The sequence below is a fragment of the Canis lupus genome, chromosome 11 (genome assembly GCF_011100685.1).
Source record: "Canis lupus familiaris isolate Mischka breed German Shepherd chromosome 11, alternate assembly UU_Cfam_GSD_1.0, whole genome shotgun sequence".
In the NCBI taxonomy this organism is placed as follows: domain Eukaryota; kingdom Metazoa; phylum Chordata; class Mammalia; order Carnivora; family Canidae; genus Canis; species Canis lupus.
In genome coordinates, this window is record NC_049232.1 from 13,614,239 (window position 1) to 13,637,828 (window position 23,590).

Sequence of the window (23,590 nt, forward strand, 5' to 3'; positions counted from 1 at the left end):
AACGCTCTCAAGAAGGTTATTAGATAAACTGACAAACTTGGAACATGCCCGGGGATTATTCTACAGATATAAATTTATATATCAGTAGAGAGTTATACAAGAGAGTATCACTGATCTTAGGAAATACATAATATTTAGGGTGAAGGGTTACAATGTAGGAACAAACTTTGAAAAGCGTTAAGATAGAAGAAGGGGAAGGGACAAGAAAATTGGTGAGGCAAAAATGGGAAAAATAATGTGAGGAAAGGGTATATGGGTTTTTGTGTGTGTGACAGTTTTATTTTAGCAACTTTTCTAAGTTTGAAGCTTTTTCAAAATTAAAGTTCAAAAAATTATATTTTACTCCAATCAACACATTGTATAATGTAGGTACAGCACTTGAAAATTAAGTCTCCTATGGTGCTTGAGCTCTCACGATCTCAGTTAAGAATTTCTCTTTTCCTTTGTAGAATTGTCATTCTGATCATCTGTGTGATTTAGTCACATGCCCAGGGCTGAGAAGTTGGTTCACTGCCTGGGCATCTCACTGGCTGCTGGATGTGGTCAGGGCAGAAGTCAATGTATCTAGTGGAGTCCTCCAAACCCATCTTGGCTTATTTTAATACAACTCCTCATGATGCCTCAAAACAAGTAGGAGATCCTGGACAAATGGCTGAAGCTGAAGATGTAGCAGTTGTGAACAGGACTGACTCAAACCAAAAGGATGTGTGGATGCTGTAATTAACAGAGAGACCCCTGTGAAAGCCATGTGGAAAGATGCAGAGTGAATCGACTCCTGGAAGAGGGATGATGGGTAAACAATACCAGTGACTCTCCTACTGGTGATAGAGGCACAGTAGAAATGAGAAGTCAAAACATCAGTGTTAACTAGTCACATTGGAGAAAGGAGTTCCAAATAGAGTGAGGCTATTTTGACAGTTGGGGGTCAGTAGAACTTGATATTTGAAACAACTGCTGGCAGTTCATATGCATTCTTTTTAGAAGTCTAAAAATACCGTGTTGGCCCTGTCAGAAACAGATGAAAGATGACAACTTATAGTTTGTTGCTACCAATAGTGTAAGTCCTTTATATTTCTATCTTTGTGACATTCAGTTTCATTTCTTTGTGTGTATGTGTGTAGGGGGTGGAGATTGTATAACCTCAATAAGCTGTCAGGTGTCAAATGTAGAAAAGTCTCCATTTCTTCTTCTGGAAAGATGAAAGATCACTTAGAATATGGCCTCAATTATACATTGTAAAATGTTATCTATTTGCCCTCGATTATGCAACAGTTAGAAGAGTGCCTGATATAAATTTCATTCCCAGTCAGGGAAGAGAATTTTAAGATAGCTATATCCTACCTGGAAAACATGGTCTGTCTGTTTTGGGTGATGTCATCTGCCTAATGAAGAAAAGATAATTCGAAAACATAACAGAAACAATGTCCTTTTCTATTTGTTACTCCCAAAATGACTAGTATCAGAGCCTTTTTGCTTTCTTCATCCTGTGCCAATTTCAATGATTTTTGTGCTTTTTCTCTGCCAGACACTATAGTGTTTTTACATTTATTTTCTTATTTTATCCTTATTCTTATTTAACAGATGAGCAAAATGACACTAAATGGTAAACATTAACTCCCTTCCATCTCAGTTAATGAGAAACAAGTGTTGGCAGAGCACGGACTGGTTTCAAGTTGAGTGACTCTAAGTCCTAGGTTCAAAACCATAATAAAATTCTGCTTTCCAGTGAGCAATGGCCTTTATTCCTACATCAGCAATTTTCCTTTTGAAAAATGCATTTAAGAGACCTCATTTACCCTTTGCCAATCATCAAAAATACACTGTGATTCTCTACAGGTGTCTTTCACATGTTTGTAACTCTATAGATTTGAATAATACCTTAAGAGCCCGATGTCATTAGAAATGAGTTTATTTCCAATGCATTCTACTCTTGAGGAAACTAAATGTAAGATAATGATTTTAGGTATTAAGTTGAAAGCTGTCTTTATACCCAATTTCTAACCATCTGTCTATATGTATCTTTTGGAAATCCTATTTTACTTCTATTTGAGTAGCTTCCAATATTTTAAGGCAGTTATATTTTGTGCTATTTTGTTCTCTGTAAAAAACTTTTCAGATCATTGGTTGTTTACTTGGCTCCAATGAACAAAACTTATCCCCCCCCCACCCCACGCCCCTGGAAGGTAGAGATGAGGCCAACACTTTTAAAGGGTCCACTTTTCCAGGATCAGACTTGTGGTTTTTCTTCGATCTCCAAACCTCTCCAGATTTCACCCCAAGTTGATCTCACTGGCTCTATTTATCATGAGTTAGAACATCACTGGCAGAGCAAGCACACCTTTAGGAATCAGTGTGCTGCCTTGGTTCGCATTCCAACCACTGTGAGTGAATGATTCTGGGGCTGCTGGACTGGAGCAGAAGGCCCATCCCTCCTGCATCTTCCCCTTTATTTCATGCAACAATCCTCTCAAGTAGATGTTACCACTCCCATTAAATAAGAAAACAGCCTACAATAAGCCCTGAATAAAAGTTCCTCCCCTTTCTTTTTCCCATTCTAACCTGCAGTTGAGAGCAATTATGCAAATGGCCAACACCATGGAATCCAAGACTCAATACCAGTTCTTTGGATTCCAAAACCTCTTTACTTTCTATGAGATACACTTTTTCAACTCTGAATCATTTTCTTGAATGAAGTCATACGTGAAGCTCAATGTCTAAAAAAGGTGAATATGCCATTTAACAGTAAATAATGCTGAGTTCTGAGTTAGATTTAAAACGTTTACTCACTCCAAAATCAATTAACAAGACAATGAGGCTTCTTGGATGCTGAATACAAGCTTTTAGTTTGTGGCTATAAATATTATTTATAGTCATAGCATATCAACATATCAAATTTCTTTTCTATGTTTTACATATGTGCCTACAGATAATGTTTCAATTAAACTGATTCAGTAGCTTCAAAGTGGAAGAGGAGCACAATTTTGTTCAAAGTGCAGTCATTAAGACTGAGAAGTACTCACATTGCTTATCCTTGAGTCATGGGAGGGGCCAGAGGGGTTCTGCAATCATACTGCTGGTTTTCAAATATTAACTCTTCTAAGAGACTGGCCTTGGGCAAATGACTTAAAACCCACTTTCTTATCAGTAAAAAAAATCAGTAAAACCCCACTTTCTTATCAGTAAAATGTTAGAGCTTCAAAGATATTAGCTATTGTTTTTAGGTAGAAATATTATGTAATATATTATAATATAGAAGTTGTACAAACTATAAATAATATATAAAAGTAATGTCATGATGATTAAAATCTGAAACATTCTTGCCTGCAGACTATTACATAGTATGGACTTGTTCTACAAGCAGATCTTACTTGAACCTTTTTAGGCATTGAGTAGCCTGAAGAATGGGAATGGTCGATGTGATATTCCATTTTATTAGCACAACCATTCCTTGAACTGAAATTTCAAAAGGGCCAGTCCTGAGCTATAAACCTCTCAATAAATAACACACTTATAACAAGTCCAAACATGTTCCCGGTAGGGTCGTTGAAGCTTTTTCCCAAAATTGAGTTAAAAATCAAAGTGCAAGGCAACCCCTATGTTAATATGCATTATGACATGAACTACTTTTTTTACAGGTTTAATATGGATTACTATGTTATATAGAGAAGTTTAAATCAGACGCTTTGTGGGACATCTTAAGTATTTGTAGAATACTGTTGGAAAATCTCTGATCGTGATATATATTGAGGCTAGAATGTTTCCTTATTAGCTGATCAATATTTCTTCCAAAATTCACATATGCTTGCCTTTTTTTTTTCTTTTTGTCACCAACAGGCTCTATCTACTTGTTTTAACCAGATATGTCATCAAACTTTTCTAAGCCTATTTTCTCATGGTAAAAACAGATATTAATGGTGCTCTAAAGATTAAGTGAAATAATATTTATAATGTACTTACCAAGTCCCTACAACATGGTAAGTATTCATTAAATAACACCTATTGTCGTTACTGCTACTGTTTTTCTTATATTACATATGTTTATGTGTTTTGAAGTGCATACATTAGAAACATTATTCTAAGAAGTAAATTAGAAAGGTCTCCACAACTCTGTTGACTCTCCAGAAGCAAATATAATTGATTTTACTAGCTTCAAACTCAACTTTCACATATTAAGGGAGCCAATTGTGGGGAAACAACTGGCTTCAATTATATGTATGCAGATGGTTTTATAATTCAGAATACTGCCCATGTGGGAGAATTTGGTAGGTGAATAAAATAAGAACTTTAATGACATGATCGCTTTTTATGTGACCACAGATTTAACTAATTTAAAATGCTTGGTGCTTGGTAGATTGAAGAGAGTGCCTGGTTTGAATCTGAATCAATTTTGCTGCAATGGAAAAGCATAGAGCAAACAACCTCCAAGGAGAAATACAAAATCCCCCTCGAAATTTATTTTTACCTGTTATACAAGTAACCTTTACTGGTAATAGGCTCTTCTTTCTCTTTGAAACCATGTTACTTTAAATACTTCAAGATTGCTATTGGTCTGCTAAAAAATATATTCCTAAATAATAGCCTAGAAAATAATTCAATTACAACATACTTTAATATAATCAGTTTATACAAAAACACACACATTAGAATAGACAATCTGTCTCATTAACATTCAGCAGACATCTCGCTCAGCTGGAACTGAACTTATTTCAGACTCACACATACCAAAATCTCAGATAGATTACAAGTATATGGGTATGCACAAAATTAATTAAAATACACTTTATAAGTGGTTAAGGTGCTAAAAGATTATTTCGGTGAGTGCATCTGCATATTTTTATGTCATACTGTGTCATTGCCTTTTCAAATTTGAGTAAATTACAGTTTTGCAAACCATAATTACATTGGCTCATGCTTGATGGTTATGCTTTGTAATACTGAGCCAATATTAATCAAGATTTCCTAAATTTATATCTCATTCCCTGTATGTCATGTTACTGCTTATGTGCTTTGGATAATTATACTCATCTATTGCTTTTATTATGTGGTTGGATACCACTCCCTTAGTCCCATAGCTTTCATCCAATTTAGAGTATTCAGACCAGAGTTTCAAATACCCTTTCTTTTTTTTTTTCCTTTTGGCCAATACTTGTTACTGAGTGATACTTTAACCTTTCTGTCCACAATCCTACCTACTCATCAAAAACAGATTGCATTTTGTTGCAGAAGAAAGATGTGTTCAATACAACTTTGCCAAGAAGATGGTTATTGATATGTCTTTGAAGGGTAGCTGTATTGCTTATATACCACTGGGGACTAGAGAAGTGAGACCTAAATTGCTTGTGGTACCAAGCAAAAGCAAAGTGGTTTCTTTGCAATTTAAAAATCTGAAATAAAGTAGTCTCTATGCCTTTTGCACATTTCAAAAAAGAGTTTTTAGTAAAAAAGTGGTCCTTGGAAATAGCCTAAAGAATAAAACATGTGAATTATGGGAAATACTGTCTACAAGTACCCTGAAATACATTAGGGTCATAGTCTTAAGAATGTCATTAGATTTAAAACTAACACAGTAAAATAATTTATAGTTGCTTTGCAAATCTTTTTCAGTTCCTGTAAAGTTATCTTTGCAAGTACCAATGCATACTTAAAATCTTTAGAAAGGCTATAGTAGTTCTCTGTGAAATTTTTTATTTCAGAGAGATTTCATTTGATGGCTTTTACCAACTTGGGCATGTCTCGTTTGATATCTAAGAAAGCCACGTGGAAGTCTGTGGTTAATGCAAAGGGAAGTGAGTGACTTGTAGACATAGTAGGAACTACTTAAAAAAAAATCTTTTTTTTAAAGATTTGATTTATTCATGAGACACACACACAGACAGAGACATAAGCAGAGGGAGAAGCAGGCTCCCTGTGGAGAACCCGATGCAGGACTCAGTCCCAGGACCCTGGGATCATGGCCTGAGCCTAAGGCAGACGCTCAACTACTGAGCCACCCAGGCACCCTCACAATAGGAACTTATTAAAAGTTTGTTGAAAACATATATACATATAACAGTTACATATAAATGAAGCTTCACATGGGGTACAACTGAAATGCAAGAACATGTCCCTTTATGCTGTCCAGTGAGAAAGGTCAACTTCAAAATATGTGTTTGCTAACGGCAATTAGAGAAAATTTTCTTTTGGTGGCCCAGTGTGAGATATAAATACAGTTTTTCTAAGGCTTTCCTGAACAGATTTCTTGTTAAGGTTGAAAACCATTCTTGGCATTTTTTATTTCTTCATGATCCCTAATTTAAAAATTGCCCCTCAAATTTGAGTGTGTTTAGTGTGAATCAATTCAAACTGTTTATTTCCAACATTAAAGATTTGTTTTCCTTTCTTACTCTGCTCTTCTCAATAAAGTTCTTCTCTTAACTTAGCACATGGTATCTGAGATTCTTCACGTTATTCTCATCATTACTGTCATCAATGTGAACATAAATGCTTATGGGGAACCTATCTATCTTCACATTTTAGTCCTTTGTGCTACATACATGAGAAGATACAACATTCATATGCTCAGCCCTGAAAGAATTTCCCTTTTCATGAGATGGTGGGAGGGTTATGTTCTTAAATGCTACTCTTGCCTCCAGATTCTTCCCCTCTCACACAACCTTCTAGAATCTCAACAGACACAAACATGCAAATTCCCAGTAACTTGACAAAATGATATAAATTTATAAATCTCTTCAATCCCCTTTCCACATCTCAATGCAGACATGGAGAAATGCAAAAGAACCCAGCAGGGGATAAAATCAAGGTGGTCTTTAAGACTGAACTTTAAATGCACTGCCAATGGGAGAGAACTGAAGTCTCACTAATTGCATGTGCTTGCAGACCACCTCTGTCCACTCAATGGATGATAACTAAGCTATGCAAAAAAAAAAATGAGAATGTCAAGTAATCCATACACACTTGTATTTCAGGAGAGAGTGAATTTAAGCTGGAGATAAAAATTAGGGTGTTAGCAGCATTTTGTTGGTATTTAAATACATTAGAGTGGGTGACATTATAAAGAGGAGGCCTAGGATTGAGCTCCAGAACACTACAGCATGCAGAGAACAAAACAATGAATAGGAGCCAGCAAGATGGATTAGGAAGGAACTGCCAAAGAAGTATGTGGAAAATAAAGAGAGTGTGTATCCTTGAACCCAAGGAAATAACATTTCAAGGAGGGTGTGATTAGCTGGTTAAGGAATCACATGGCGTGAAAACTGAGAATGCTTGTTAGATTTAGCAATATGGTTATCTTTGGCAAAATAAGAGCAGTTTTATGGCTTGATGGGGGAAAATATTTATAGTGTGGGCTTAAGAGAGACTAGAATAAAAGAAATTGGATATACCCAGTATAAATAAATATTACACATCTTATTGTGAAGGTAAAAAGAAACGGAGTAAACATACAGAGCTTTACACTGTGTTCCAACTTAAGGTGTTACCAATTTAAGATAATATGTTAACATATCTTAAATTGGCGGTTGTATGTAAGCCTCATAGTAACCACAAAGCAAAAACCTATAGTAGATACACTAAAGAGAATGAGAAGGGAATCTAAAGATACACTAAAGAAAGTTATCAAACCACAAAGAAAAAAAGGAAGAGAAGAAAGGAATAGAGGTGAAGTGTCAAACATCCAGAAGACAATTAATAAAGTGGCAATAACTATATAGTTATTAGTAATTATTAAAATGTACTAAATCCAGGGCATCTGGGTAGCTTAGTGGACTAAGCATCTGCCTTCAGTTCAGGTCATAATCTCAGAGTCCTGGGATCAAGCCCCTCATTGGGCTCCTTGCACAGTGAGGAGCCTGCTTCTCCTTCTCCCTTTGCCTCTCCCCCCAACTCATGCTCTCTCAACTAACTAACTAACTAACTAAATCTTCCAGTCAAAAAACAGAGTGGCCAAATGGATGAGAAAAAAGACCCACCTACATGCTGCTTACAAGAGACTCAATTCAGATCTGAAATTCAGATCTCAATTGACACACATCTGAAAGTGGAGGCATGGAAAAGATGTTCCACGCAAATGGAAACCAAAGATAGCTGGGGTAGCAATATTGGTATCACACACACACAAAAAAAAGGGCTTTAAAACAAAGACTATATTAAGAGACAGAGAAGGGCATTATATAATGATAAGGGGGTCAAATCCAACAAAAGGATTTAATATTTGCAAATAATTAGGCACTTGAAACAGGACCCCCCAAATATAGAAAGCAAACATTAACAGATGAAAGGGAGAAATAAGACAGCAATAATACAATAATAGAGGACTTAAAAACCTCTCCTTAAATCAATGGATAAATCATCCAGACAGAAACTCAATAGAGAAATATAAGCCTTAAACGACACATTACACCAGATGGACTTAACAGACATATACTGAACATTCCATCTAAAAGAATACACATTCGTCATAATGCACCTGAAATATCTCAAAGATAGATCATATGTTAGGACACAAAACAAGAATTAATTAAAGAAGATTGGAATCCTACCAAGCATCTTCAACCACAATGGTATTAAATCAAATATCATTTACAAGAAGAAAATTGGAAAATTCACAAATATGTACACATTAAACCACATGCTACTGAACAACTAATATGACAAGGAAGAGATTCAAAGAGAAATAAAACATACCCTCAAACATATGAAAATGGAAATAGAACATAACAAAATTTATGCAATGCAGTTAAGAGCAAATCTAAAAGGGAAAATTACAGTGATATCTACATCAAGAAAAAAGATGTCAAACACCTCAAGTAATAAAACTAACAACACCAAAAACCCAAAGGTAGTAGAAATAAGGAAATAACAGAGACCAGAGCAGAAATAAATGAAAGAGAGACTAAAAAGCCAATGAAACCAAAAGTGTATTTAGAAAGATAAAATTGGTCTTTCAGTAAACTCACCAAGAATAAAACAAAACTCAAGTAAAATAATCAATGAGAATGGAGATAATACAACACATACCACAGAAATGTAAAGGATCATAAGACACTAGTATGAACAGTTATACATCAACAAACTGGATAACCTAGAAGAAATGGATAAATTTCTAGAAATATATAACCTCCCAAGACTGAATCATAAAGAAATAGACCATTTAGTAATAAGGAGATGAAATTAGTAATAAGGAGATGAAATTAGTAATAATAAAATTTCCCAACAAAGTTAACAGGACCAGATGGCTTCACTGGAAAATTCTAGCAAACATTCAAAGAAGAATTAATAGCACTCATCCCAAAATATAGAAAAGGAGAGAACACTTCCAAATTCATTTTACAAGGCCACAATTATTTTGATACCAAAATCGGTAAAGACATCACAAAAGAAAAAAAAAAAAAAAGATCCCAACATTCCTGATGAACATAGATGAAAAAATCCCCACCAAAATATTGGCAAAGTGAATTGAAAAAAACACTGAGAAGATCTTACACCATAATCAAGTAGGATTTATTCCAGGAATGCAAGGATTGTGCAACATCCTTAAATCAATCACTGTGATGGACCACATTCACAAAATGAAGGCTAAGAATCATATGATCGTTTCAATAGATGCAGAATAAACATTGGACAAAATTCAAAATTCAATTTTGATAAACATTCTCATCAAAGCAGATGCAGAGGAAATACGCCTCAACATAATAAAGATCAGAAGTGACAAGCTCACATGTAATATCCTTAAAGCTGAAAGGATGAAACCTTTTCTTCAAGAACAGAAACAAGACAAGGATGCCCACTCTGGTCACTTTTATTAAATACAGTATGGTAACTGCTAACCTGAGCAATTAGGTATGGAAAAGAAACAAAAGGCAACCAAACTGGGAAGTGAGAAGTAAATCTGTCACTATTTGCAGATGATACACTATATGCAGAAAACTCCAAAGATTGCACCAAAAATCTGTTGGAACTATTATAAAAATATACTAAAGTTATAAAATACACTATCAATATACATAAGTTGTGTTTCTGTACACTAATATTGAATATCAGAAAAATAAATTAAGAAAACAATCCCATTTGCAGGTATATCAAGAATAATAAAATGTCTAGGAATAAATTTAGCCAGAAGGTGAAAGACCTGTACACTGAAAAATATATAACATTGATTTAAAAATGAAGAAACTAATAAATGCAAAGATATTTTGTGCTCTTAGAGGTATTGATATTGTTATAATGTTCCTATTATCTATCAGCAATCCACAAATACAATGCAATCCTTATTAAAATACCAATGGCATTTTTCACAGAACTAGAACAAATGATCCAAAAATGTATGTGGAACCACAACAGACCATGAAAAGCAAAAGCAATCTTAAGAGCAGCAAAGCTTGATGCCTGGGTGGCTCAGCGGCTGGGCACCTGCCTTTGGCTCAGGTCGTGATCCCAGGATCCGGGATCGAGTCCCGTATCAGGGTCCCTGCAAGGAGCCTGCTTCTCCCTCTGCCTGCGTGCCTCTCTGTCTGTGTCTCTCATGAATAAATAAATCTTAAAAAAAAAAAAGAACAGCAAAGCTGGAGGCACCCCACTTCATGATTCCAAACTATTTCAAAGCAATAGTAATCAAAAGCGTATGATACTGGGCTAAGAATAGACACATAGATCAATGGAATAGAAGCAAGATCCCAGTAATAAATCCTTCGTATGTGGTCAACTAGTTTATGACAAAGGAGTCAAGAATATACAATAGGAAAGGACAGTCTTCAATAAATGGTGTTGGGAAAATTGGACAGCCACAGGCCAAAGAATGAAACTGGACCACTATCTTATACCACACACAAAAACTGATTCAAAATGGATGAAACACTTGAGCTTAAGACTTAAACGTTAACATTCCTGGAAAAAAGCATAGGCAGTGAGCTCCTTGATGTCTGTCTTGTCCATGACCTGATTTTGGATCTGATTCCAAAACACAAAGGCAACAAAAGCAAAAATAAGCAAGTGGGATGTTATCAAACTAAAAATCTTCTGCATAGAGAAGGAAGCCATGAACAAAATGAAGAGGCAACCTATTGAATAGTAGAAAATATTTAGAAATAATATATCTGATAAGGGACTAATACCCAAAATGTATGAAAAATTCATACAACTCAATAGCAAAAAAATGATTTAGAAAAAATGGGCAGAGGAACTTAATAGACCTTTTTCCAAAGACAACCTACAGCTGGCAACAAGCACATAGAAAGATGCTCAATGTCACTAACCTTCAGGGAAATGCGAATCAAAATCACAATGAGAGATCACCTCGCATCTGTCAGAATGGCTAGTATCAAAAAGATTAGAAATAACAAGTGCTGGCAAGGATTCTTATTGCACTGATGGTGCACTGATGTGCAATGATGAAATGTGAATTGGTGCAGCCACTATGGAAGACAATATGGAGTTTCCTCAAAAATTAAAAACAGGACTACCATAAGATCCACCAATTTCATTTCTGGGTATTTGTCCAAAGAAAATTAAAACACTAAACCAAAAATATATTGACCCCCATGTTAATTCCAACATTATTTATAATAGCTAAGACATGGAAACAGTCTAAGCATCTACTGATGGATGCATGGATAAAAAAATACGGTATAGGTAGGTATACAAAAGACTCTTTTCATTCACAAAAAGGACTAAAACCTTGCCTTTTGTGACCACATTTACAGACTTATGGACATTATGCTAAGTGAAGACAAAGACAAATTACCATAGGACCTCATTTATATGTAGAAGTGCAAACAAGCACAAACAGCAAGCTCAGAAATAGAGAGATTAGAATTGGTGGCTGCCAGAGGATGGGGGGAGAGGTGAAATGGGCACAGGTGTCAACAGGTACAACTTCCAATTGCAAAATAAAGAACGAAAAATAAAATCTATAAAATAAAGAATTTTCTATATGGCATGTTTGAAAATTGCTAGGAGAATAGATCATAGAATAAGTCCTCACCACAAGAAAAAAATTTTTTTAAAGATTTTATTTATTTATTCATGAGAGATACAGAGAGAGAGAGAGGCAGAGACACAGGCAGAGGGAGAAGCAGGCTCCATGCAGGGAGCCCAATGTGGGACTCGATCCCAGGTCTCCAGGATCACGTCCTGCCAAAGGCTGTGCTAAACCGCTAAGCCACCCGGGCTGCCCCAAATTTTTTATTTTTAACTAAGTATGATGACAGATGTTAACAAGACTTACTGTGGTGATCACTTTACAATGTATACAGATATCGAATCATGTTGTAGCCATATCCAAACAGCCATATCCAAACATTACATGTCAATTTTATCTCAAAAAAAGAAGAAAAGAAAAAAATGGAGACATCCAGCACAAACACACACACAAAAATTCAAATTTTATTTTCAAGGTAAGGAGACAAATGAAGGGAGTGATAGGTGGGAGGGAGTGGGGAGTGAGGTTTATAGACAAACTGCTCTTTAAATGGGAAAACGACTTACATATTTGATTGCTATTGGCAGAAATTTGGAAGAAAGACAGAAAAAACCTAATAATTGCTTCAGTCATCTTCTTGAACATAGAGGGGATGGGAGGTGCACAAGTTTTGGGATGGGGTGAGCAAGGAGTAGAGACACTTGATCTATATTTGTAGGAGTGACCATCAAATGGGTATAAATGTCAGTAGGTGGGAGACTACTTCTGTCACCATCCTCTGGGATAACCATCACTTTTGCAAGTCATGAAAATCCTGAGTCTACCTTTGCTCTCTTGATCGATATTACCAATACTATTCTTAGAAACCAGATTAATTATACAAGTCATCATCTTCTTTCAGTAGACTCTGGGTGTACCCACATTTCTCTATAAGCCAAAAGCACATTGCTGATGGTTATCTTCCTTGATACACAGAGACCACCCCCACTCTGTCTTTATTCACAGGTGTGTTATAATTTTTCCAGAAGGTTTGGTTAGCCAAAGTAGGACCATCTATTAAGTAAAATATTAAATACTAGTACACTAGTAACTACTATTTGTATAGTGCTGTGTGGTTCCCATGACATTTCCTATACTTTACCTTATTTACTCTTTGAAAACATCTGAATTGTGGACTTTTTTTTACTGTTACCATTTCATAGGTTAGGAAACTAATATAAAGTGGCATAGCCAAGATAAACACCAAACAACCAACCAAACAAAACCTATGAAGTGGTGAATCCAAAGATTCAAACTCAGATATTTCGATTTCAACAGTATCCAAATATACTGCACCAGGGGTCTCCATCTCCTAATTCTCATTTACCTGTGAAAGCATTGGAATTTAAAAGTTTTTCAACTTAAGGGAGGAAACAGACAATTTCCTTGTGGGAGAAAGTGTCAGCCTTTAACAAGTTTACCAAGTTTAAGAGTGACATTGACATTGGGTGTGAGAGCGGGAACTATGGGAAACTGGTAGATTTTTTTGCCCAAATAGACTGCAATGTGTTTCTGAGGCTTTTTGTTGTTTTTATCATATCACAATCGTTTTAAAATAATGATGATTATAGCAATCTCCAGTAATGGTGTCATTGTGTATTTTATGACTGTATGTATATATATGTATTTATATGTATATTACATATTACTGTAAATTCTAACAGTAGTAGGATGATAGAGATTGTTGGCATTTGACTTGATCAAGGTCAAGGGTAGATGTGACCTAACCTGTGGTAGGTGAAGCTTACAACTGAAGTCCTCTTAGTACATGGCTTCGATTCTAATCACAGAAAAGGAAGCATGTTTTGTTGAAATTGGTGCTGAAATTAGGAATTCCACACGCCAGCATGCACTCGCTGCAGAACTGGAGTAAAGAGACCAGAATCAATAGGGTGAGGGCTCATAGCAAAGTCTGCAGGACACAGATTTTGGGTCACCTTTTTCTAACTTCCCTCTGGTCCTGAGCTGTGGGCATGGCTATCTAATTACTTGCAACTGGATACTCAACTCTTTGAGGCCAAAAGAAAAATATAAAATTTACAGTAATTTTTCTGCCAGTAAAAATTAAGGGAAGTACCCAATTTATTAGGTAAGAGCTAATTTACCATGCATATTTAAACAATCTATCATTTGCACTTATTTTTTTAAGGTCTTTCCCAACAGGATGGAGCTGGCACTTGATTTCTGATCCTTGTTTTTAAAGGTGGGTATAGTCATTCTTTATTTCTCTTTAAGTCATCAAGAAGCCAGGCACTCCTGGCTCCTATGTCCTTTTCCTCTGCCACAGGTGATGCACCACCAGTGTTGTATAGATCACTTCTGCCACAAAAAGGAACCAAGGCACCAGTGAATTGTAGTGGCTTTTAAAAAAGAGTTGGAAAAAAAAATCAATAATAAATTATCTTCCTATACAGCAGTTTAGGTTCTTTGCACGTCCCCTCTGACATGTAGATGTAGTTATAAATTGATTTAGTTGGGGACCGTAAAGAATCTCACTTGCTCTGGACTGCCTAGTGAATGTGCATTAGCAAAATAAAAATAACGCACCTTGTCAGGGGGCCTTTCTAGGAGCAGTGGAACCCACCAAGGTTGTTTTTTTTTTTCTTTCTTTCTTTCTTTCTTTTTTTTTTTTTTTTTTTTTTTTTTAATACTTTAATGAGCTGGGCCCTGGCTTCCATGGGGAGACACAGCAAGTGGAGTGCTTCATAATTTACTGCTGTAAAATGATCAGGATTCATGTTGTCTATAAAACATGAAAAACATTCTTCATTCCTCACCAATTAGATCATAGTTACAACTCACAGTTCCTTTGAGCTTAAAAGAAAAAACTTAACTGCTAGACATAAATGAAGGCTGTGGTTAAATTAAACCCTTCAACAGCCCAAACAGGCTTGAAAGAAATGCCTTCTGGATGTTATTAACACGCATATTTAAGTGCTATTTTTAAATTTTAACTGCAAGCCATAGCTAGCACAAATGTTTAGAATAGCTATTCTGGCATCACAGTGTTGCTTTCACATTTTTTTCATCTTTACAATGTTTTCCGATAATTATCTCACCTTTTATTGTTTTAAAAAATTTTGCAGAGATAAGAAATTGCTTTGTGGCAGTAAGTGTACTCTCTTGCTTTGTGGCAGTAAATGTATTTGAGGAAGCCAAAAGTAATTTATGGCAAAGTCGCTGTGTAGTAAAAAGTTCAATGATCACATCAAGAGGATCACGTTTCAATCTTCCATGAGTATTCTAAGATTTGCCACAATTGAGAATTTGAACCCAGTAAATTTTTAGATGTTTTATTTGTTCATAAATACTGAAAAATACATTGAAGAATTTAAATATAACTATAAGAAAGACAATAAAAGTGAACCCCTACCAAACAATGTCAAATCTGGGTAAATTTCTCCTGTGTGTATGTGTGTGTGTGAGATCGAGAGAGAGAATTTGACTTTCCATATTGTCTATTTGACAGCAAATACATTTTCTTATGACAGTATATACATCTAGAAACATGATATATTAGTTTTCCACGGCTTCTCCAACAAAATACCACAGCCTAAGTTCCCTCAACAACAGAAATTTATTTTCCGAGGTATGGAAACTCAAAGTCCCACATCAAGGAGTTGGTAGGTTTGGTTTCTCCTGAGGCCTCTCTCCTTGGCTTGTAGATGACCACCTCGTCTCTATGTTTCCACATGGCCTTTTCTCTTTTAAAAACCTATTCCTGATATCTCTTCTGCTCCTCACAGGAACATCAATTCTATCTGGTTAGGGTCTCACCCTGATGATCTCGTTTAACCTTGATTATCTCTTTAAAGGTCCTATCTGCAAATAGGGTCACCTTGGGGGTTAAGATTTGAATATATGATTTTGTGGAAGACACATTTTAATTGGTAAGACAGGACCTTAAAAGTTCACATTTTATTTTATCCTCCAGATACTGTATACTTTTATAATTCTCCTGGTTTCAACAATTTGAATTTCAGATAGATTCTGCTATCAAATTGTCATACTCTTATCTACACCTCACATATGAAAGAAATACATGTGCATTTTCAAACATCTTTGATAACTTCAACAGAAATTATTAGAAGTAAATTATTTGATTGAAAGAACATTTTAAGCCCCTGCCTCCTCCCACCATGTGAATATACATGTATATACACATAATGCTTTTGTTTTCCACGAAATTTTTACCTATGCCAATGTCTTATAGGTACCATTTTACATTTTCTTCTAGAAAACCTATAGTTCTTGCTTTTATGTATAGACCTGTGATCCATCTTGAGTTAAGCTTTGTTATGAGATACTGAGATTCATTTTTTTTTTCTCACAAATATATCCTGGTGTTGCAGCATCAACTGTTCAAAAATTTTCTTTTCTCTATTATATGGACTTGGTGCCTTGATTGAAGTTCATTTGACTGGACATGAATGGGTCTTTTTCTTGACCCAACAGTGTTTCATTTGTCCTTATTTCCATCCTTATTTCTACTGTCTTGATTACTTAAAATTTTATAGTAAATTTGAAATCAAGTAATACAAATCCTGCAAATTTCTTCTATAAGATTTTGATGACTCTAACTCCTTTATATTTCCTTTTAGTTTTTAGTATCAACTCATCAATTTCTTTTAAAAATTTGCATTTTGATTGGTGGTAAATCTACATGTCAACTTTGGGATAATGAACATCTTACTATTTAGTCTGCTACTTCATATGTTTTTTTCTCAACTTATTTAGGTCTTCTTTCATTTCTCTCAGCAATGTTATGTAAGTATTCAACATATAGAAATTGCACATATAGTGATCATTTCTAGGTGATGTTATGATGCTATAATGTTTTCTCGATTGCATTATCCAATTGTTTGTTGCTAAAATTTAGAAATAAAATAGAATTTTGTATATTTACTTGTATACTGTGCCCTTGATAAATTCATTGACTATTTCTACTGGCTTTTTGTTGTCTGATTTTATAGGGTTCTTTACATACACAATCATAGTATCTGTCATGCTAACAATTTTCTTTCTTTATGCTATTTATCCCTTTTCTTGGCATATTGCATTGGCAAGATCTCCATGTGACACTGACATTATGAAAATGACTATTTTTGTTTTGCTTCCAATTTTAGTAAAAGAAGTATTCAGTATTTTCACTATTCAGTATCATTTTAGCTGTAGGCTTTTCAGTTAAAAATGCTTTTCAGCATTTAGCTGTAGGCTTTTCTAGATGTGTATACTGTCATAACTAAAAGGCTTTTAGTTACCTTTTATAAACTCTAAGAAGTTTGATTCTATACTTAGTTTACTAAGAATATATCTTAAAATTATGGTTGCGTGCTCAAATCATTTTTTCTCTATCTATATTAAATGTTCTAATCATATATTTTTTCTTTTTTATGCTCTTAACATGGTGAATTGCATGGACAGATTTTCTCATGTGAAAATTTTTCTCATGCTTTGCTGGGATAAATGTCATGACGTGTTATCCTTTTTACATATGACTGTATTTGATTTGCTCATATTTTGCTAAGAATTTTTGTATATGTTTATAAGGGATACCAGTCTATAATTTTTTCATAATGTCTTCATTAGATTTTACAGCTCAATGGGATGTCTGGGTGGCTCAGCGGTTTAGCACCTGCCTTCAGCTCAGGGCATGATCCTGGAGTCCCAGGATCAAATCCCACATCCAGCTCCCTTCATGGAGTCTGCTTCACCCTCTGCCTATGTCTCTGCCTCTCTCTCCTTCTCTCTCTCTCCCTCTCTTTGTCTCTCATGAATAAGTCAAATCTTAAAAAAAAAAAAAAAAGAAAAGATTTTACAGCTCAAGTTGTACAGTCCTCAAACATGAGTTGGGAAATGCTTTGTGTTTCTCTAAATTCTGAAAATAAGTTGGGCAGTTTAGTATTTTTATTTTTTAAAATTTTAACAGAATTTACTTGTTTTTCAATTACAGGATTTCTTCTTGAGAAGGTGTTTCATTTCCTTATGAGATATAGAGCCTTTTAGATTTTTTTCTTCTTGTGTCAGTTTTGAGAAGTATTTTTCAAGGAAGAAGTCCATTTCACCTAAGCTGTTAAATTTATTGGCATGGTAATGTTTTTAAAAAGTCCCCTTACTATACTTAAAAAAAAAAAAAAACATAATATCTGGAATCATGTGCTTCTATCAGTTACTCAGAGGGGCGAGCAAGATCTACAGCTATGATTGGACACTGGACACGGGTTACTCCATTTTTTCTGTCTTTTTGTTTGTTTCAGGTTACTTTGAACCTCAGCTCTAAGATGGTCACATTTTATTGGTGAACTGAGCTTTTATCATTATGGAATGTTCATTATCTCTGATAATCCTCTTTTTTTCTTTAAAGATTTTCATTTATTTATTCATGAGAGACACAGAGAGAGAGGCAGAGATATAGGCAGAGGAAGAAGCAGGCTTCCTGTGAGGACCCAATGTGGGATTCAATCCCAGGACCCTGGGATCACATCCTGAGGCTAAGGCAGATGCTCCACCACCGTGCCACCTAGGCGTCCCTCTGATAATCCTTCTTGTCTAGAAACCTACACTGTGAGTAGGTTTAAATTAAATTGTTAAACACTACCTTTTTTATGCTTTGAGTTTGCATAGTCTTTTTACTGCTTTACTTTCAAACTTTGCCTTTAAATATTATTATAGATACTTGTAAATAACTTGATAACTGATTCATCCAGTTAATGCTGAATTTTAATCATATACTAGTTAGTAAATATTATCAACCTCTAGAAAAGGTCATCCCCCTTCTTTTGTCATACTGCTAATGTAGACAGATAAATTCATATAACCTACAGTTGAATTTGGGTGAGATTGTGTGATAGTTTTAGATAAATTTAGTATGACCTCAAATGGTTTGAAGGTGAAACTAAAATTTTCACTTTAACGATGCTTGCAATCTGGGCATTAGCCAGATTTTAGATATCTCTTAATGTTTTACATCCTAAATGCCAGTTTTTTCTCTGTTTTACAACCTGGTTGACAGCTTTGTGGTTCACCAAGGAGTTTCTTTTTTCCTCTCCAGTCCTTACCGGCTTTCTAGGTTTTTAAAGACTTTGTTCAACCTATTCCTCTGCCTCCAGCATTCGGAACATACTGCCTTACCCATCAGTGAAAGTCCAGGGTACCTTTGAGAGATTTTATTCCTTCTTTTGCCCTAATCTCAACCTTTGGCAGGCCACTGCTGGGTACTTGTGAACATCAGAAGGGCCTGGTCAGTGGAGACTTCTGTTTCCCCTGCCTTATACCCTGCCTCCAGCAAGCCATAGCAGTGAATCCCCTAATTGATTTAGAAGAATTTTCTCAACTCTCCTTTTCCCTTACAAGCTTCAACATACCTTTCCCATGCACTCATTTAGGCCTTTACGAAATAGGCCTAGATGTAGGTTTGTTTTATGACTGAGAATCCTTAGTACTGTAATCCGTCTTGTCTGCCCCCAAGACCATTAAAAGTTAATTAAAATTTCAACAGGCTTATTCCTTTGGCTGTGGTGGTTTTCTTCTCTTCCCACTGCTCCAACAACACTTAAAATATCCATAGGTCTTTCTCCCCTGGATGAGCCCAATGCTTTTAAAATTTAGTTCATTTAGTTATCTTTGTGCCTTAAGCTCTGATTTTTTTTAAAAAACCAAACTGTATCTTGCCCACCTATCCAGCTTGTATTCTCATTGCTAGGAGAGAAGCAACAGTGTTTTGTGGCTTTCCATATCTTAATTGGTAATGCAGGGTCCCTACTGGAATTCTTGCAAAATATAGTTCAGCTAATTAATCATTTGGCAAAACTGGTAACTCAACATAACCAAATTTGCCATCCTGAAATACACCCTATTTCTCTATTTAATGTTTATATACTTTTACACAGTTCCCACTTTCAAATATTTACCCAGAGAAACAATTCTTAACTGTGTTTTAAGTTGAAAACATTTGAATACATGAGAAACCATTAGCCAGGGTAAGCGAAAACTCCCAGTCAGAAATAAAAGGAGGGACATTATAACAAATGCCTTAGAAATAAAAAAAGATCATAAAAGACAACTATGAATAATTATATGCCAGCCAACAGGATAACTTAGTAGGTAGATCCCAAGAAACATACAACCCATAAAGACTAAACCATGAAGGCATCATAAGTCTGAATAGATCTATAACTAACATGGAGATTGAACCCAAACCTCTCAAATTAAAAACAAAGAACAAAAAACCAACTAACCCAAGACCAGCTGGCTTCCGTGGTAAATTTTACCAAACAAAGAGGAATTAACATCAATTTTACTCTAATTCTTCAAAAATATTTATCACTTCCAATGTCATTTTATGAGGCCAACAGCAACTGAGACCAAATCCATACAAAGATACCAGAAGAACAGAAAAACACAGGATAGTGCCCTTGATGAATATAGATGCAAAAATCCTCAACAAAATAATAGCAAATCAAATTCAACAGCCGACTAAAAGAATCATATACCACAGCCAACCAGGATTTATCTCTAGTATGTAAAAATGGCTCAACATACAAAAATCATCTAATGTGATACTCCATATTAGTAGAATGAAGGACTGAAATAATATGGTCATTTCAAGAGATGCAAAAAAAAAAGAATTTTGATAAAATCCAACACCTTTCATAATAAAAACTCTCCAACTCAGAAGAGATGAAAACTACCTCAACATAATAAGATATCCTACCACTAACATTGCACTCATGATGAGAACTTAAAACATTTGCTCACAGATCAGGAACAAGGCTCAGATGCCCAGTCCCATAACTTCTATTCAACATAGTACTGGAAGTCCTAGCCAGACAAATTAGGAAAAACAAAAGAAAGAAGGAAAATGCATACTCAAATTGCAGTGGAAGAAGTAAAATTGTCCATTTGCAGATTACATGATCTTCATATGGAAAACCCTCGATACTCTATCTAAAAACTGTGAGAAATAATAAATTCCGTAAAGTTGCAGTGTTACAAAATCAACATACCAAAATAAGTTATGTTTTTATACACTAATAATGAATTGTCTAAAAGGGAAATTAGGAAGATGATTACATTTACAATAGCTCTAGTAAATAAATACTTAGGAGCAAACTTGACCAAGGAGGTCAAAGACTTACCGACTGACAACTACAAAAATATTGATTTGTGAAATTAAACAAGACAGACCTGACACCCTAAAAATCTTTGAAGAGAGCACAGGCAGTAATTTTTCTGACTTTGGTCATAGCAACATTTTTCTAGATATGTCTCTGGAGGCAAGGGAGATATAAGCAAAAATGAACTAAAGCACAGCAAGGAAAACAATTAACAAAACTACTACTAAAAGACAACCTGCTGAGTGGAGGAAGGTATTTGCAAAAAACGTATCCAAGAAAGGGTTAGTATCCAAAATATATAAAGTGCTTACGCAACTCAACACTCCAAAAATAAATAAATCCAATTAAACATTGGGAAGAAGAAATTAACAGACATTTCTCCAAAGATGTCATCCATCCAGACGGCCAACAGACATATGAAAAGATGTTCAGCATCACTACTTATCAGGAAATTGCACATCATACAATGAGATACCCACCTCACACCTGTCAGAATGGCTAAAACCAGCAACACAAGAAATAACAAGTGTTGATGAGGATGTGGAGAAAGGGAAACCCTTGTGAACTGTTAGTGGGAATGAAAACTGCTGCAGTTATTGTGGAGGACTGTATGGAGATTCCTCAAAAACTTAAAAATAAAACCTCTCTACAATCCAGGAATGTACTACAGGATATTTACCCAAACTATAAAAAAACACTGATTCAAAAGAATATGTACACTCTATGTTTATAGCCACATTATCTAAATTGCCAAATTATGGAAGAAGTCCAAGTATCCATCAACAGATGAATGGATAAAGAAGATGTCATATACATACACAATGGAATATTACCCATAAAAAGTGACATCTTGCTATTTGCAACAACATGGATGGATCTAGAGAGTACAATGTTAAGTGAATTAAGTCAGTCAGATAAAGACAAATACCATATGATTTCACTCTTATGTGGAATTTAAGAAACAAAATAAATAAGCAAAGGGGAATAAAGAGAGAGAGACAGACCAAGAAGAGATTCTTAACTACAGAGAACAAACTGGTGGTTACCAGAGAGGAGGTGGGTGGGGGAGGATGAGTGAAATATGTGATGGGGATTTAAAGAGTCACTTACTATGGTGGGCAGAGTAATGTATAGAATTGTTGAATCACTAGATTGTACATGTGAAACTAATATAACACTGTATGTTAATGTAAAGGAAATAAAAAGAAAAACAAAAATGAAACAACACCAGGCTGAGAATGGGATTGCACTTTCAGACCCAGGAAAGATTAAAATAGAAGTAAAATAAAATCAATATGTTAACCTGATATGTTAATTAGATGCAATATGTGAATTCAGAAAATAATTTTCAAATTTAATCCAAATGCATTATAAATATTATAATGTAATAAATTTCATAGCCACATCTTCAAAAATATTAAGACACAAATGGAAAGACAACCCATGTTTATGAATTGGAAGAACTCATATTCCTATTGAAAATAATCTACAGATTCAATACAATCCCCATCAAAATCCTAATGCCATATTTCACAAAAACAGGAAAATAAATTCTGGAAGTCACAAAAAGAAAAACCATGAGTAGCCAAATCAATCTGGAAAAAGGAGAACAAACCTAGAGACATCAGAGTTCCTTTCAACATATGTTACAAAGCTAGAGCCATCACATTTCCTGCTTCCAAATTCTATTACAAAGCTACAGTAATCAAAACGATTTGGAACTGGCATAAAGATACAAAGACCAATGGACCGCAAAAGAGAGCCCAGACATAAATCTAAGCATATATGGTCAACAGAGCTCTGACAAGGGTGCCAAAAATGCACAATGAGGGAAGAACAGTCTCTTTGACAAAATAGTGCTGGGAAAATCAGACAGCCACCAGCAAAAGAATGAAGCTTTTATACAAAAGTCAATTCAAAATGGATTAAAGACTTAAACATATGACCTGGAACTGTTAAAATCTTGAAAAATCAACATAATGGAGGAGACTCATGACAGTGGTCTTGCCAGTGCTTTCAAGTAGAGGACACCAAAACAGCAAAACAAAAGAAAAAAAAAAAAACAAAACAAAATCAGACAACAAAGGCAAAATTAGACAAGTGGGACTACTAACTAAAAAGTTCTGTATAGCAAGGGAAACAAAATAGTGAAAAAGCAAGTTAGAGAATGAAAGAAATGTATTTGCAAATCATTCATCTTGTAAGAGATTAATCTCCAAAATATATAAGGAATTCCTACAACTGAATAGCAGAAAACTAATAACCTCATTTAAAAATGTGCAAAAGACCTGAAGAAACCGTTCTTCAAAAAAAGACCTATAAATGGCCAAAAGTTCTATGAAAAATGCTCAACACCATTAACCATCAGGGAAACATAAATCACAACCACAATGAGGTTTCATCTTGCACCTCTTAAGATGGCTAACATTGGTAGGGATGTGGACAAAGTGGAATCCCACACACTTTTCATAGGTATGCAGAATGGCGCATGGAAGTTTTTCTCAAAAAATAAAAAATTCAG

At 35.0% G+C, this 23,590-nt stretch overlaps 1 long non-coding RNA gene across 7 annotated transcripts in view; it reads left to right on the forward strand.

Moving 5' to 3' along the window:
* The first annotated feature begins 723 nt into the window (after positions 1-723).
* The window catches only part of LOC102153457, a 74,915-nt gene continuing 52,048 nt past the window's right edge, over positions 724-23,590 (forward strand). For 3 of the 7 annotated variants that reach the window (XR_005366604.1, XR_005366603.1, XR_005366608.1), the window contains exons 1-3: positions 727-1,057; positions 3,835-3,974; positions 14,103-14,156. This is a non-coding gene — a long non-coding RNA (uncharacterized LOC102153457). Of the gene's footprint in view, positions 1,058-2,565; positions 2,724-3,834; positions 3,975-14,102; positions 14,157-23,590 lie in introns of all 7 variants that reach the window. The other 4 variants (XR_005366602.1, XR_005366606.1, XR_005366605.1 and 1 more) reach the window with 3 other exon arrangements.